General features: G+C 37.8%; 1 long non-coding RNA gene across 1 annotated transcript; it reads right to left on the reverse strand.

Annotated features, from left to right (window-relative positions):
* Positions 1 to 2,273: 2,273 nt before the first annotated feature.
* LOC146384265 (uncharacterized) lies at positions 2,274 to 3,838 on the reverse strand. Its single transcript, XR_014800825.1, has 3 exons — positions 3,736 to 3,838; positions 3,504 to 3,567; positions 2,274 to 3,102 (listed from the first exon to the last, which is right to left on the reverse strand). It is a non-coding gene; the product is annotated as an uncharacterized LOC146384265 (long non-coding RNA).
* Positions 3,839 to 18,961: the final 15,123 nt, after the last annotated feature.

The raw sequence follows: 18,961 nt of genomic DNA on the forward strand, positions 1-18,961 counted from the left end.
CACAGGTTTATTGAATATGAATAACTTCACCTCAGTTGTTTAAGCTCCTGCCAAAGCAAAACATCTGTGTGCAACCAGTGTCCACTATTGAATTAAGTAAACCCAACATGTTTTTTTTAGTGCATAATCACATTTAGTGTAATAAACTATTAAACCAGAATTACATATTAGGATTTAGCCAAGTGTTAGGATGTAATGCAGAGTAGTATTTCTAGTAGGCTTGTTTTGATATGCCTGTTTTCATTTTATTTTCTAATTTTTAAAGAAGGCTTTAGAAAGGTCAAAATAAATCTTCTGTAAGGGAGTATTAGCTATTCTAGTAGAATTTATTTTACCAATGCAAGGGTGCATTAGTACCTTGTAATACAACATATCTATTTCATAAAGGGCGGACACAAATGTCCAAAGAGACTTCCTGGCAGCTGCCATTTTAAGTATAACCTCTGGTACGGGCACGTTCAGTTTGCAGCAGCTATACAACAGTGGCCTCTAGAGGTGTTTACACACTATGACCAAATCAGACAATGCAACACAACACGCAGGTCGCCCCAATGAATTGATTAGGCTGGTAGCAGTGACTTGTTAACTTATCATTTATCAAGCATATCTCCCATGAATGATATGAAATAATTTAGAGACATAACATTGACTAAACAAAGTAGAAGCTGCAATCAGTTTTTAGGAAAGTGAGTTTAATAAGAGTAGGTGAAATAATGCAGTAATTTCTTAGATTTTATAATCATTTTATAAATCATGTTGGCTACAGCCTATTTAGCAGTGCAACAAGAGCATTAGACAAACAAACAAATAAATAAACAGTCAGCAAAAACAAAAAAGTTAGTACCCAGGGATAAAAATGTTGAGTATGAAAGGGAAACCTAATGGACAGATGTGATGCCTGAACAGTGGTGGCTTTAAGTGATGTATCAACTTAAACATGCATCCACAGTCTATGTTACATAAGTACGATGATCGGCGGTGACGGGACAGGCAAAAAAAAAAAAAAAAAAAAAGATGTCGAGCAGTGTCAGTAGTATGCTAGAAAGTGATACATTAAAATTTCTGGGGTCACCATGAAGAGCTCACTTCCTTTCTTGCTCAGTGTGTAAAATGTGGTACTTAATGGATTGAAAAGAAAAATGATGGCACCCTTGTAGTTCACACAGGTGGTGATGATTCAGGGTTTTAATTTGTAAGGTTTGAATTTTGAGCCATCATAAATTTTAAAACAGGAAAGTATAATATTTAACATATGTTAAGTCAAAGCTAATATAGCTGCTCATATATAGCTACTTATAATTTGAAGAGCTGCCTACACCAATGAGTAGACTTCCCAGAATGGAAACAGCACTCTTTGTGTGGTTTGAGAAAACAGTCAAGTTGTTAAGAACTATGACTGAGAAGAATCCGCCTGTGTACAGCAGCAGGCTGCCTTCCTAGAATTTGGATATCCCCCGTGCGCTCGTCTCTGCATTATGTGCATTACCTCTCTTGGAAAATTAAAACCACAGCAGCTTTTTATAGTTTTCTTCATTCACTATCAGCTTACACCAAAAGTCTACTCTGAAGAAGATTATTCAAAACATGCAACGCAGTCACCAATCCCAGCAAATTCACCCCTAAGTCAGACTGTACAATACAGAAAATAAAAGAGCTACAGCTCAGACTCTACAGACTTCAGTTAGCATGTTAAATGTGAAAGTTCAGTTAGAAAAAGACTGAACAAAAACGGCCTGAGTTTAGCAATTAACCAAAGTGACAAACATTGCTCTAAATAATACTCCCCTAATCCAAGAAGTCACCCAAACCTGGATGTGGATTTAGAGGCCTGAGGGCCATCTCACACATTTATTCAGAATAAAACAAGTTTCAATTAAAATTAAACAAATCAAAATCTTGTGGACGTATGCCTTTTACATGTTGGTAAAATGTTTAGGATGAGATGGAGATATAACACTCATGCACCCTGAAAATTATGAAGGTCTAAACATATATCAAAGGGACTCAATGGATTTCTATGGGGCAAACGTACTTAAACTAGCCACTGTGACCATTGAGGCAGAGCAGAATGAATGATACTGATGGGAACTATGAGGGTTTGTAGTTAAATTCCTGCTCTTACACACTGTAAAATCGAATTAGTTCCCAGAACTCAAAAAAATTGAGGAAACTCGTTGCCTCCAAAAAATTGAGTAAAGCTTAGCTAAAAATGACTAAATCAGGACAACTTGTTTATTTTGAGTACTCTGTACAAGTTCATTTGTTCCCAGAACTCAAGAAAATTGGATCAAGTTTACGTAAGATGACCAAGTTAGGACAACTTACTCATTTTGAGTACACTGTACAGCCTTGTTAGTTCCCAGAACTCAAAAAAATTAAGGAAACTCGTTGCCTCAAAAAAACTAAGTAAAGCTTACTTAAGATGACTAATATTGCAAGTCTGCAGTATTAAGAATAACTTGATATTTCTGACTGTACAATACTAATTGTTTACCTACTGACAAACATTTCAAGTTCAACTAAATGAAAAAACAATTTGTGGTAACCTGAATATGATTAAAAATAATTAACAACACTTTTTGTAATGATGTTAAAATCAGCCCAACTTTTATTTTCAAACACAACAAAGTATAACAGCCAACATACTGGACACTGTTCTGCTGAACAACAAACAATTATATTGCCATCATTGTTATAATCTTACAATGAAACAAAGTCTCAGATTTAGTTATTCTGAAAATAAGTTTAGGCCTACCACAAGTTTGTTTTGTACTTACATTACTTATATAATCAAAATAAAATATTTGTTGTTCTGTCACAAATGCAGTCTCTAATTTAAACAACACATTTGTTTTGCATTCCAACACAGGAGCTGGAATGTTGTAATATTTTAAGGATGGCTTGTTTCCAGTCCAGGCATTACTGCCTGAATGACTATCATGGATGGAGGTGATCCAAATGTAGGTGCAGAAGAAAGTCTTTAACTTCCCTTAAGTACAGTGGCAGTGGATGTGGGTTGGAGATGCAATGAGCTTGAACCTGCAGGCGACCATCTTCACTGACCACACCATCTGTGACGGAGGACTCATCTCTCCTGGTGTCCTGCAAGCAAACAATCATATTTTTTGGAACATGAACTGCTGAATTGCTTTCTTAAAACATTTTTTTCTGCATTTGGTATAAAACAGACTCCAATTTAGACAATCTCAGGCTCCCTCCCCACCGGAGAAGTGACATTCAATGTCCCAATTGTCAGTCTGGATAGCCCTGACCCCCACCCGACACACAATAATGTCATGAAAGCATCATTTTAAAAAGGGCTATGCAAACATGGCCAATAACTTTCATTCTAATGATGTGCAAAATGATTTGGGCACAAAACAAATTTTGCTGTTAGAAAACTTGCAGACTTCACTATATACAGTGTAGACCCTCTAAACTAAGTTTGGGGGATGTGATCTTTCAAGAAATGCAGACCAAACTGTTGTTGTTTGTTTACTTACACAGCATGTCTTGTAGAATTAACTGGAGTCACCAGCAACAGCCTAGTGCAGTCATATCTCAAGTCTAATAACAGAAGACAGGAAAAGATCAGTAAAGAAACAAGTTCCCCAAACCAAAAAACAAATAAAACAATAAGTAAAACAGGCTGATCTAAAGTATGATTAAAGTTCAGCCTGATTAATATAAATGTCACTGACAGTTGCTAATATATTGGAAAACCAAAATACTTACCACTGAGTTGATGTCTTTCTGTCCAACAGCAGGAGTGCTGGTCCCGAGCCTCAAAGACAGTAAGAAGCAAGCAGAGGGAGAAAAAACACAACATTTTTCAGAAACCGATTTGATCCTTAATGGCTGTGCAATCATTGTAACATAGAGTTTGCTTATGTTGTTAAATAAAGGCTAGATTTGACATTAATAGATGCCACAGATGTTCAAGGTGCCACAAAGCATGAAAAAAAATGGACGTCTCGGAAAACGTCGGGGCATTTTTGCAAATATGTGATGTCTTGATAAATCGAGCAGATGTTTGAACTTTCGACAGCTACATTCTCGCCTGAAAATATCTTAGAAGTTGATTTTGTGACCCAGAAAAAGTAATAAGTTTTTTAGCCGCGCTCCTCCGCCATTGCCGCGCTTACAAGTACGCACAGGCTCCTACAACCATGGCCGACATATGCGATCCTCCTTTTCCCCAGATTACCCTTTCTGGGTCACAAAATAACCTTTTAAGATATTTTCAGCGGAGAATGTAGCTGTGTAATGCTGAAATATCTACTTAATTTATCAAAATATCACATATTTGCAAAAGTGCCTCCACGTTTTCGGAGAGCTCTGTTATCCACCAGCGCGATAGCTGACCGGGAGGTCAAGGCTTGATAACAGTCTGCGAGCACAGCTAACTCCTGGCTTATTGTTTTCACCCCCCCGAAGAATTTTGTCTGGGCTCTTATCTCACTTTTTTATTTCAAACAATCAACAGAAAATTTCACAGACATATTTTTATATAAGGTTTTTAAGGCTGTGGTGTTAATTTTTAAGTAACATGAGCCCAGCCGCAGCAGCAACGCTAGGCTAACACTAACTAGCTAGCACGATTATAAACCTGGTGCTAAACTAAGAGAAGCCACAAAATCAGTTTGAATAAGAGTAAACATTTACTCACCAAGTCAGTGTATCAGGTAAAGATCCACAGCAATGACAACAATAATCTCTTGAGCTGACGCTTTTCTAGGTTTGCTCAACATATTCCATAAAAAATGCTGGCACCATGAACATGCGGACTGATCCGTGCTAGGGAGGAGGACGGTAGTGACGTGGCATTTTCAAAACACATCTTTCATCCTTCCGCACTGAGAAGAAAAACTTCCATCTTACTTAGTTTTTCTAAGTTAAGACAACTCAAATAAATTGAGTTTATCAGCGTTTTTGCGTAAAATGTACTGGTAACTTATTTAAATCGAGTTCTAATAACAAATTGATAAAAAAAAACTGAGTTCAGCCTATTTAATATTTTTAATTAAACACAATATTACATTTTACAGCGTACTTTTACATCACTATGGAACACCAGCATTTCTGTAGAGGACAGAACCACCTGCTTTAATCTACCATGATGCTCTGTGTTATGTTGTCATGGCAATATGAAGTCAAATAAATACAAATACATAAAATGCACATTTGAAGGAGGACAAGAAGACAGGCAACTGGAAGAGCTTTTGAAGCAGGAAAACTTTTCTGGATTACTCTTAATTTAACTGGAAATTTTGCGAATACAAGTCAAGGAGGAAACAAGGAGGCAGGTTGGATTATATCTGAGGACAGGACGCATGAAGGAGAAGCATGAGGAGAGGGAAAACAGCAGAGCGATGGTGCAGAGCTAATCGTGGATCAAGTCGAAGAAGCAAGCATCAAAACTGTGAGTAAATATAACACATAAAGACTTAAAAATGACTGTGCTGATTAAGGAAACATTAAATTTGGTTAGTTTGGGGTCTGCAGCTTCAGGTTTGTGGGTTCAGTTGGTCTCAAAATTGAGGAAAGACAAAAAATTTTCTTTTGAAAGGTTGTTGGAGGATTCTTACTGTAAGAAATACCTGGGTGTGCAACTGCTTTTATTTAAAAAAAAGTTGAATTTTATTTAGTCACATTGGAAAGGGAAAATTGGAGGATCGGGACAATAATGTGGCCAGATTTACTGTTTCCTTAATCAGAACAATAATTTTGATCTGAACTAGAAATTTTGAAATGGGTTATTTTCTTTCTTCTCTACTGATCACTGTGTTAAAGGTTGAGTTACTTGTCAGTCTACATTTATGTTAAAGGTACTTTTAAAAAATGCAGTTTATTCGTAATTTTGTAGAAAAAGGCTCTGCACCTGTGAAAAAAAGAAAATAGGTATCCACACCCCCAAAATTGCTGTAGATCAGAGTAGCTAAGCCCTGGTTAACTGCAATTATATAACAGGAGATGAAAAATATTGGAATGATTGAAAGAAACAAAGATTGCTTTAGGGTTTGAAGATTTGACTTTCTTATTGAAAGAGACGAAAACGAATCCATGTGTGACACTGAGAAAAAAACTGAAAGCTTAAAAGATCTGGAGGTCTGACTACTGTTATTCAAACTTGTTTTAATGACATTAGAAAGAAAAATGGGATGTTTAAAAAGGTAATATATAAAGATGATTTTTATATTACTTGGAAAAATGATGTTGGTTAGCGCTTCTGTACTTAGAAAAATGCTGGGTCACTAGTAAACTGAGATTTAATGTGATAAACTGAGGAAAGGTAATATAATCTACACACTCGCTATTATTGTTCTAATCCATACAACAGTTAATATTTAATCAGTCATCATTCATAATTGGTGATCTATGCAAGTTTTAAGGAATAATATTTATTTGCATTCCCGATTAATTTGCAAAATCTAAACGCGAATCTTGTTTTTTTTTTTAAAAAAAGACGTTTCTAACTGACTTCAAACTTTTTTGAGCTGTAGAGTAGATTGATGAGCACGCAATAAAGTGAACATGTTAGGGAGAGTTTGCCATGAACTCAATTTTGATGACAGACACAGCTAAAAAAATGAGCGTTTTGTTGACACTGATGACAAAATCCTGATCAGATACAGACAGACACATGCATAAAACACACACTACTGCTCAAAAGTTTGTGGTCAGATTGAAACAGTCGTCTTTTAATTAATAATTTACATTTACTTTAACATAATATTACATGAAATTTATCAGTAATGTTTACACAGATGTGTGTTTAATGAATCATTTATGTTAAATCACTCATGATGCATTAGGAAATGTCAACACACTTATACATGGGCTCATTTTTAGTAACAATCACTCTTGTGTGGACAGATCACATGGTTATAAACCAGGTGAAAATTGACTTCAAACTTTTGAGCTGTAGTGTAGATTGCAATGATAGTGTATAGTTATCTATTACACAGGAATATATAGAAGTATGAGGACAGGGAGACACTGTAAAAAAGTTATGAGCTGTCTTGCTGCAGAGAAAGTGGAGTCTGTCATCCTTGAAAAGCTCCCAAGATAGGCAGCTGGCAGGTTGAATGATGCTCTGCCTCTGTGGTCAAGTACAGACATAGGCCTTAAGCAACCATGAGCCACTGATAAGCGTGACAGATTAGGAAACATGCATACAGTTCATTAGTTAGACTCCTATGAGCCACTAATAGGAGAAAATGAGCACGCAATAAAGTGGACTTGTTAGGGAGAGATTGCCATCAGAGTTAAAACACTCCAACTCAATTTTGACGAGAGACGCAGCTAAAAAAATTGAGCGTTTTGTTGACACTGATGACAAAATCCTGGTCAGATACAGACAGACACATGCATACAACACACACTACTGCTCAAAAGTTTGTGGTCAGATTGAAACAGTCGTCTTTTAATTAATAATTTACATTTACTTTAACATAATATTACATGAAATTTATCAGTAATGTTTACACAGATGTGTGTTTAATGAATCATTTATGTTAAATCACTCATGATGCATTAGGAAATGTCAACACAGTTATACATGGGCTCATTTTTAGCAACAATCGCTCTTGTGTGGACAGATCACATGGTTATAAATCAGGTGAAAATTGACTGCAAACTTTTGAGCTGTAGTGTAGATTGCAATGATAGTGTATAGTTATCTATTACAGAAGAATATATAGAAGTATGAGGACAGGGAGACACTGTAAAAAAGTTATGAGCTGTCTTGCTGCAGAGAAAGTGGAGTCTGTCATCCTTGAAAAGCTCCCAAGATAGGCGGCTGGCAGGTTGAATGATGCTCTGCCTCTGTGGTCAAGTACAGACATAGGCCTTAAGCAACCATGAGCCACTGATAAGCGTGACAGATTAGGAAACATGCATACAGTTCATTAGTTAGACTCCTATGAGCCACTAATAGGAGAAAATGAGCACGCAATAAAGTGGACTTGTTAGGGAGAGATTGCCATCAGAGTTAAAACACTCCAACTCAATTTTGATGACAGACGCAGCTAAAAAAAATAAGCGTTTTGTTGACACTGATGACAAAATCCTGATCAGATACAGACAGACACATGCATACAACACACACTACTGCTCAAAAGTTTGTGGTCAGACTGAAACAATCGACTTTTAATTAATAACTTACATTTACTTTAACATAATATTACATGAAAATTATGAGAAATGTTTTCACAGATGTGTTTTTAATGAATCATTTATGTTAAATCACCCATGATGCATTAGGAAATGTCTACACACTTATACATGGGCTCATTTTTAGTAACAATCGCTCCTGTGTGGACCAATCACATGGTTATAAACCAGGGGAAAATTGACTTTAAACTTTTGAGCTGTAGTGTAGATTGCAATGATAGAGTATAGTTATCTATTACAGAGGAATATATAGAAGTATGAGGACAGGGAGACACTGTAAAAAAGTTATGAGCTGTCTTGCTGCAGAGAAAGTGGAGTCTGTCATCCTTGAAAAGCTCCCAAGATAGGCAGCTGGCAGGTTGAATGATGCTCTGCCTCTGTGGTCAAGTACAGACATAGGCCTTAAGCAACCATGAGCCACTGATAAGCGTGACAGATTAGGAAACATGCATACAGTTCATTAGTTAGACTCCTATGAGCCACTAATAGGAGAAAATGAGCACGCAATAAAGTGGACTTGTTAGGGAGAGATTGCCATCAGAGTTAAAACACTCCAACTCAATTTTGATGATGGACACAGCTAAAAAAATTGAGCGTTTTGTTGACACTGATGACAAAATCCTGATCAGATACAGACAGACACATGCATACAACACACACTACTGCTCAAAAGTTTGTGGTCAGATTGAAACAGTCGTCTTTTAATTAATAATTTACATTTACTTTAACATAATATTACATGAAATTTATCAGTAATGTTTACACAGATGTGTTTTTAATGAATCATTTATGTTAAATCACCCATGACGCATTAGGAAATGTCTACACACTTATACATGGGCCAATTTTTAGTAACCATCACTGCTGTGTGGACCGATCACATGGTTATAAACCAGGGGAAAATTGACTTCAAACTTTTGAGCTGTAGTGTAGATTGCAATGATAGTGTATAGTTATCTATTACAGAGGAATATATAGAAGTATGAGGACAGGGAGACACTGTAAAAAAGTTATGAGCTGTCTTGCTGCAGAGAAAGTGGAGTCTGTCATCCTTGAAAAGCTCCCAAGATAGGCAGCTGGCAGGTGTAATGATGCTCTGCCTCTGTGGTCAAGTACAGACATAGGCCTTAAGAAACCATGAGCCACTGATAAGCGTGACAGATTAGGAAACATGCATACAGTTCATTAGTTAGACTCCTATGAGCCACTAATAGGAGAAAATGAGCACGCAATAAAGTGGACTTGTTAGGGAGAGATTGCCATCAGAGTTAAAACACTCCAACTCAATTTTGATGACAGACACAGCTAAAAAAATGAGCGTTTTGTTGACACTGATGACAAAATCCTGATCAGATACAGACAGACACATGCATAAAACACACACTACTGCTCAAAAGTTTGTGGTCAGACTGAATCAGTCGTCTTTTAATTAATAATTTACATTTACTTTAACATAATATTACATGAAATTTATCAGAAATGTTTTCACAGATGTGTGTTTAATGAATCATTTCTGTTAAATCACCCATGATGCATTAGGAAATGTCTACACACTTATACGTGCGCCAAATTTTAGAAACAATCACTCCTGTGTGGACCAATCACATGGTTATAAACCAGGGGAAAATTGACTTCAAACTTTTGAGCTGTAGTGTAGATTGATTGCAATGATAGAGTATAGTTATCTATTACAGAAGAATATATAGAAGTATGAGGACAGGGAGACACTGTAAAAAAGTTATGAGCTGTCTTGCTGCAGAGAAAGTGGAGTCTGTCATCCTTGAAAAGCTCCCAAGATAGGCAGCTGGCAGGTGGAATGATGCTCTGCCTCTGTGGTCAAGTACAGACATAGGCCTTAAGCAACCATGAGCCACTGATAAGCGTGAGAAATTAGTGCACTTAATGCATGTTTCCTAATTATATACGTATAAGCCACTAATAGGAGAAAATGAGCACGCAATAAAGTGGACTTGTTAGGGAGAGATTGCCATCAGAGTTAAAACACTCCAACTAAATTTTTGATGATAGACACAGCTAAATAATGAGCGTTTGGTTGACACTGATGACAAAATCCGTATCAGATACAGACAGACACATGCATACAACACACACTACTGCTCAAAGGTTTGTTGTCAGATTCAAACTGTTGTATTTTTAACTAATAATTTACATTTACTTTAACATAATATTACATGAAATTTATCAGTAATGTTTACACAGATATGTGTTTAATGAATCATTTATGTTAAATCAACCATGATGCATTAGGAAATGTCAACACAGTTATACATGGGCTCATTTTTAGCAACAATCGCTCTTGTGTGGACAGATCACATAGTTATAAACCAGGGGAAAATTGACTTCAAACTTTTGAGCTGTAGTGTAGATTGATTGCAATGATAGAGTATAGTTATCTATTACAGAGGAATATATAGAAGTATGAGGACAGGGAGACACTGTAAAAAAGTTATGAGCTGTCTTGCTGCAGAGAAAGTGGAGTCTGTCATCCTTGAAAAGCTCCCTAATTGGCAGCTGGCAGGTTGAATGATGCTCTGCCTCTGTGGTCAAGTACAGACATAGGCCTTAAGCAACCATGAGCCACTGATAAGCGTGACAGATTAGGAAACATGCATACAGTTCATTAGTTAGACTCCTATGAGCCACTAATAGGAGAAAATGAGCACGCAATAAAGTGGACTTGTTAGGGAGAGATTGCCATCAGAGTTAAAACACTCCAACTCAATTTTGATGACAGACACAGCTAAAAAAATTGAGCGTTTTGTTGACACTGATGACAAAATCCTGATCAGATACAGACAGACACATGCATACAACACACACTACTGCTCAAAAGTTTGTGGTCAGATTGAAACAGTCGTCTTTTAATTAATAATTTACATTTACTTTAACATAATATTACATGAAATTTATCAGTAATGTTTACACAGATGTGTTTTTAATGAATCATTTATGTTAAATCACCCATGATGCATTAGGAAATGTCTACACAGTTATACATGGGCCCATTGTTAGTAACAATTACTCCTGTGTGTGGACAGATCACATGGTTATATACCTGGAACTCATCTGACGAGTGCAAACACAAAATGGGATGATCCATCACAAACTTCAACAATTTGCTGTTTTTAATCCGCACAATGATTTTGGTTTGTGCTGATATGTTTGGAAAAAGGTTTCGTGACTGACAAGTTGGGATCTAACATCACAAACTGATATCTGGTGATACGATGTATCAAATAAAAATGGGCCTCAGTAGATGTCATGGTTCCCTTGCCCTCTTTTTCTGGCCTGCTTCTTTCTCTCTCTCCTCTTTCGGTGTATGCCTGTGTTGTTGTCCGTGTGCTTGTCTTTTTTAGGGGATGCTCCTCCACCTTCCCGTCCCTCAGTCACTTGTGAACAATCAGCTGATTACTCGCCTGTTCCTCACGAGGTCTTCATGCTGGCTTCTAAACAACCACATCATTGCAGTACCAAGGTAACGTATCATGCCACAGTCGTGTCACATTTTCCATCAGTTCTTGCCTTTGCTCACTCTCTGTTTCTGTGCAGATGTTTCAGCATTACGGATCTCCGCCACCTTCTGTGACAGTGTCTGAGTGTGCCTCCAGACAACCTTCACTACCTCTGCCCCGTTTCCTGGAGCCCATAGTGTTTATCCTGTATTGATAACTATCTGCAAATATACCTGTAAGACTTTACCACAGTGTCTCATCATCATTCTGTTGTTTTCATAACAGTACACTGTAGAAATAATGGACTGTGTATTAGGTATTGAGGTCATAGTGAATGTAGTTTATTAGTGTGTGTCGTAGTATGATTTTGTTGTTGATAGGATTTAAGATTAGAAAATAGAAAATAGTCCTGGGATGGGAACAAAGAACTGGGGTGCAGGGAAGTGGGGCAGTTAACCCCCAAACACAGGACAGTAGCAAGATTTACTGAGGGTGAGGGGCAGACAATTGCCAATGTACATTACCTTAAAAGGAGATGGGGGTCAGGGTGTCAGCACCCCAGGCCACTTTACCAGTGTTTTTCCATTGTGGGGGATTTACTGTAGAAATTGGAGACCAGAGACTATAACTGTAATTGTTGTGTGAAACCCTTCAGATCAGCCTTTAGAGTAGGACTGCACAGGATGCAGTGTGCTGATTTCCAGATGCATCTGTAAGGAAAATGGGTAATAAAAGGATTGTGTGAAATTTGGAAACATCTCTGCGTGATCTCTACCAAGACAAAAAGAATCGGAGAGACCGACATTGTCTCAACAACACTTAGTAGATATTCCACTAAATCTCATTTGTGATTTATGATAAATGTTACCATTAATTATTTATATTTCTTTACGCTTCTGATTAATTTAGTAAAACATCAAAAGATTTTCACTGTTGACAGTAAATAAGACATTTCTAATTCTCTACAGACTTTTGAGCTGTAGTATAGATTGCAATAATAGTGTATGGTTATTGTTTATAGCAGATGAAATAGAAGTATCAGGACAGGGTGTAAATAAAAGTTATGAGTTGTGTTGCTGCAGAGAAAGTTGTTCACTCTGGTGAGGTCTAATGAGTCTAATGGGAGGCTGAGCCTTCAGCTTTCCTGTCCCTGTCCTGTTTAACCAGAAATGCTCTCGTATTTTAACATTAAACTCATAACTTTCCTTTTTGATCAGTCTTATAGCTACAGCTGGATCAGCTGACCCTGTCCCATCCTTTAGTTATGCTGTTATAGGCTACAACTGCTGATTAACTTCCCATCATGCACTGAGCACTTCTGTCTTTTACTCTCAGTGTGTTAATACATCACTACTGCGTGTCAGTAACGTTGGTCCTCTTCCTCCCATCATGTGTTTTGTCTTGTCCTCGTATGCTCTTGATTTTTTTCTTATTTTGTCTTTTCTGTCATCCCCAACCAGTTGCTCGTCCTTGAGCCTCATTCTGCCGAACATTTCTTAAAAGGGTTTTTTCCATCCCACCATCCCCAAGTGCTTGCTCATAGGGGATTATTTAATTGTTAGGGTTTTGTCTCTATTATTTTTAAGGTCTTTTATTTATTATATTTAACAATTACCATTGTAAAATGGTGCTATATAAATCAGCCAGTCCAGCCTAAAAGAATACTACAATATCAACCAGAAATTAGAAGCATAGCCAGCAGCTGTTATATTTAGTTTCTAATTTAATCATTTTGGCTGGTTTAAAAATAAACACTCATAAAAGATCATTGTTTCATTGTCTGGTTTATTCTTTTTCCATTTACCGATTATCCAAGTCCTTAAAACATACACATGTATATATGAATAATTCAGTCATAGAAAAATTAATGTACTGAGATCCTGCGCTCTTACATGGAGATATAAAACTATTTTTGTTAAACAATGAGCTCTTTATTGCTTGATAGTATAAAATAAAACTATTTTGTCCATACTTATACTCCGTATGAGGACATACTTTTAAAAAACTATGTAATGGCACCAAAGTAACAACTTCCTGTTAGAAAGAGGTTTAGTTTTTAGCTTTATGAAAACGGCTGTGCTAGGTTATTGCTGTCACTGTACACTCGCTCAATCATCATCATCCTTTTCTAATTTAGAGATGTATCCTGTTTAATGGTGCCAATCTGAGGATGTAGCAGTTGTAGCTCCAACTGTCAGAAAAAAGGGCTTTCACATTGCATGAGTTTCTAAAACTCTGTGCCTCTGTTTCCTGTCACACTGACTGTGAGCCTTTAATGTATTTCCAATGTAATTTAGAGAAACAAAGAAACATATGTCAATACTAAGCTGTTAAGAGGCTGCTTACAATAATCTGTCTCCTTGAACTGAAACCTGTATACAGTCCGTGATCAGCTGATCTTGACCTGAGGTTTACTGCTTTTTGTGTATTTACACATCTGAATCCAACAAGATGTACACAGATGTTTCATGATTTCCATCCCATACACTGTCTTTACACTGTTTAAGCCAGAGATGTTAAACTGATTTTTACATCGAGGGCTACATACATGCCACCAGTGAAAATCTCCTGTGTAAAGTAGTTGAACTGCACATTTCACTTCTGAGCTATCTCAATATTGGAAAAAGAAGTGCAATTTCAACAGCATGTCTCAGTTTTCTCTACATGATAAAAAAAAAATGCTGTGGTTACTAACGAAAGAAATCTCTCTTGTCCTTTTGTGCAATAAAAAAAAGGAATTTCAATATCCAGGCGGTATACTGCGCTAACATTTTCCTCCCCTGGTGCATGACCTCTAATCAGCTGGTTGTAGCTGAAATGCAAGTGAAACCGGTAAGCAGGTGTCTTTATTAAATGGTTTTGTTACTACAAAGTCAAAATGTTATGATGGTTTCAGTATTTTAATGATTGCAAGCCCTGCATGTTTTCTGGAAGAAGAAATGACGATATCATTAATTAGATTATACGACATCCAAATCAGATTTTAGAGGAAGAATTCGCACCGAAACGAAATGTTTTCACTTTCCTATGTCCTATAATGTTATGGCTTCATTCTAAGACATCTGCTAAGGAAATGCCGGCCTTCTCTCCAATAAAACTGAAAAAAAAAAAAAAGATTAAAATGCTATTTCCTCCATGGCTCTCAAAGCAGCAAAAATCAAAAAATTTAAAAACATCTGTTAAAACTGAGCAGCAATATCTCTTTGCAGAAATGATAAACTGGTGACTTAACATTTAAAGGCTGGGGATTGGGTGGGGTGCTCCAGATAACTGTCTTTATTATGTAATTGGATTGCACTTTGCCAGGCTTCTACCCTAAGACCTAACCAACTTGGGTGTCGCACCTGAAGGCTAAGCTTCCGCTGATCTAGCTTTTAGGGTCACTGAGGGACGCAAACCCCCTGCGATGGATCGAGCATTGAAAGAAAGTCAGGCACAGGTTAAAGTACAGTGGCCCTGAGAGGCCAAACGGACTGCAACCAGCAGTAAGAAAAACGCTGCAAAAGCACACGAAACACAACGGAAATAGAAAAAAACCAAAACAGAAATAGGAAAAAGACAAGGGGGAAGGGAAGTGTTTCTGGGGAGACAATAACCTGACGGACCAGTTGCAGGAATCGAAAACATGGTAGGCGTGTTTTATCATGATTCATACGATGACGAATTTTTAGGCTAATAGTTAGGCTAACACACTTACCTCTCATCTTTTCTTTCCTCACAAAACCGATAGATCCTCCACTTCTTTTAAGTGTCTCCCAGCGCAATTCTTACCATATTTTGGTTCCTGCAACTGGTCCGTCGGGTTATTGTCTCCCTAGAAACACTTCCCTTGTGCTTTTGGAAATCTATTTTTTCCTATTTCTGTTTTGTTTTTCCTATTTCTGTTGTCGTTTTTCCTATTTCCGCTGTGTTTTGTGTGCTTTTGCAGGGTTTTTCTTATTGCTGGTGTTTTCTTAAGTTGCAGTCCGTTTGGCCTCTCAGGGCCACCACAGTACAGTCCCCCCCATTTTTTTTTAAAATTTAACCCAACAACATAGTTGGTTAAATTATACAAAAAAAATCATATGTGCCCATAAAAGAGGTCAAAATAACAGAACTCTACTCAAAGTTAACAACAACCAATACTGATACCTCATGCAAACTGACCTCACTAAAGAAGACAAAGGGGGAAACTTAAATAGTGGCTGATCAGCCCACAAAAATCACAAAAAGGGGTAAAACACACAAAAACCTAACTGAGACCAAAACCAGTTATTTATTATCCTGTAAATTAAACCTTATATTTAAAGAAAGACCAATGTGAATGCAGTGTTGTGTGTAAGCCTTGTTACGGATTCAAATATTGGGGATGGATACAAGAGGAAAAACCACAATAACAACACTGGTCCGGCCGGGTTGAGTCAAACGATGATTTTAATGATCACACGCGTGGGAGATGGACACCGTACGCAGACAGCATCAGATCTCAAAATGGTGGAGCATTGATCAAACTCTTATAGCCTCTAGTGGCCCCACCTAATCATAAAAGCCTAAACATTCACATTCTTTCTCTCACACAGTGCCTAAGCTACGACCTTGGCTCCCTGTTTATCTGCTCCTGCTGAGATGGGGCAGAAAACTCCAGTATGTTCTGTTCTCTTCTAATCAGACAAATAAGGCGATGACTTTCTGCAAACAGTATTTCTCATAACTCAGCAGTATAATGCATCATAAAACAATATCATTCATTCACAATAAACCAGCAGTCTAATGTAATGCAACTCAGCTTAACAAATGCAATAGTTATCACCTTCTTCTAATTCAGGAGAATAATGCAAACTAAAACTACATAATAATTCACCATCTTTAATTAAGGGTCTAGCATGGCATAAAATAATATTATAATCTGACACTCCCCCTTTTGTGCTCTTTAGAATAAAGAGCACACCTACACCCTGTAGTCCAATGTGGCCGGGTTCATTTCTTCTTACGCCTTAGGCCCTTTGTCCCCCTATTGGGCGAACCATATGTGAGATGACCTCTATGTTTGCGCAGTCCAGGTGCAAGAAGAACTATTATTCCAACAGTAGCAGGTACAGATGACACTCCCCAGTTCTCCCACAGCTTTATTTTGGTGCTACCTTATACCCTTCAGACGTACTCAGACTAGAACCTCTGTCCAAGGAGCTTTTAGCCTTTATTTTATTGCTGCAGCCACCAGTGTCTTCCAGTTGGGTGATCCACTGCTCTTCTTTCTTCAACCTCAGGGGTTAGACAACCCTTCAGTCGTTGCACAGGTCAGGGGATTATTCTGCCCCGATGTCAAACAACAATCTGTGTATCCTCGGGTCCTGTGTATCCCGTGTATTCCCCAGAAAAAGGAACAGGAACGTGTCCCCCTTTTGCCCAAGAGCCTCTCGAACCTCGTTGGTCTGGTGTTCCTGGATCTCCGCCAACCCATTCATGGTTATTGCTGTGTTTATGGGATCCATCCTTTTGAGGTGACTTATCAGAGCCCAAAATGCCATGACACTTGGACCCAGTTGGTGTCTCGGCAGTCACTGTGTCTGCCTCTGCTGCGAAGGATCCTCGTATATCTGTGACCTCGTCTGGTGTCTGTTCCTTTCTCTGTAAGAGACAGAAAACCAAAACACCTCTCTGCCTAGCCCTAATAATCTACTGTTGTTATCTACTGACCTTCTGGTGATTCAGAATTGGTTTAGAATATTCAGAATGTCCCAGGGACTTATTCTAATCATATCCTATGTGTGTGTAAGCGTGTTTGCATTTAGCCCTCTGCACTCAAAGTCAATACCTGCAATATATCAGTCCGGACCATCACGCCGGACGAAGCTTATGACCTTCAAAAGACCAAGTGCCAACTCATTATAAGCACATTTGCAAGGTGTGTAAGAAAATTATTAAAACCACTCATGTGTTTCCTTCCGCCTACTGTCCCACGGTTTCCTCTCCAGTGTGGTACTCAGCTTCTCGTGAACACAGGCATTTTATCTTCTAAACGCTATTCAATTCATTTCAATGATTAATGCTTAAACATGGAAAAATGATTTATGCTTCTCACTGGTTCTCTAAAAAAGTCCGGAGACCTCTTGGGTCACTATTAGCTTAAGCTGTACCATACCTAAGTTATTAAAACACAAATGAAGTCATAAAAATGTTCATATAACCCTTGTTTGATGTTAAAACCCAACTTCCCCCCCTTTTTTGACACATTCCAATGTGTCAAATCAACGGAGCTAGAAAATTAAAAGAAAAGGTTAGTGACCTCATCTCTCAGAAAGTATCAGACTTTCTCCTATCCAGTGTCGTAGCTCTAGTAGGCTCCGCCCGGAGCCAAGAAAAGCATGATATTTGTGTTGTGTAAGCGCGTGCGGCCTTCTATGCTCAAAGTCACTCCAGTCCATAGATCAGCCAGACATCGCGCTGACTGTAGCTTTTAACCCTTATTAACTTGAGCACAACTCTATAATGAGCAACAAACTGCAATATGTATAAAAATGATCCTGGTTACACCTGCAATGAAAGATCATACGATTATCCTGACACCTGTAAATAGAAGATTAACCTGAGGTTATGACAATCACCGGAACACAAATGTTAATATAATGTCAAAAGCTTCAATAAATCATTAATGCAATGCTTGTTATATGATTCTGATGCAATAATAATGCTGATGCTAAAATAACAGTAAAACACCCCCTTTTATCCCGTTTACAAACTTCACAAATAAACGTTTATCCATGCCTCTTTTGAATTTTATTTCCCCCTGTTTTTCCCTCACTGACCACAGCAGGGGAAACTATGGTTTGATTCAGCCATGAATCCAGCTCACCTGATTCATCACTGAGCCCCATCGCCACTGGCGTCTGACAGGGTGGCGCTGCATATTCTTCCTTTAATGTCTCTATTTTCAATCTGTTAATTAGAGTGCTTAAACATGAAGTAGACTACGTCCACAACAAGTCAATACAGCTGTAAATGTGGCCAATTATCAATCTATTACCAATCAATAATGAAAAATAGCTTTTATTTTATGCATGCTTTTAGTCAAACACTCACCCAGAGGATCTCCAATCCCAGAAAATTCCTTCTCCTCATTTAATAAGTCAGTCCTCCTTCCATGCCCTGGTAACTGGTCCATCCAGAGCCATATCATCTCGAAATATACACACAACAAGCCAAACCACACCTTGGTCACACCAACCTTTTTCCGCCCTGAAGATGTCCAACGCCATCTTAGTCTGGATCAGGGTTCTAATAGATTTGCAATTTTCATTAGTTTTGACTATGATTTAGTTTCGACTTCAGATTTT

This window comes from Perissodus microlepis, chromosome 7 (assembly GCF_051167445.1).
Source record: "Perissodus microlepis isolate ML-2025 ecotype Zambia chromosome 7, ASM5116744v1, whole genome shotgun sequence".
NCBI classification, from domain to species: Eukaryota; Metazoa; Chordata; class Actinopteri; order Cichliformes; family Cichlidae; genus Perissodus; species Perissodus microlepis.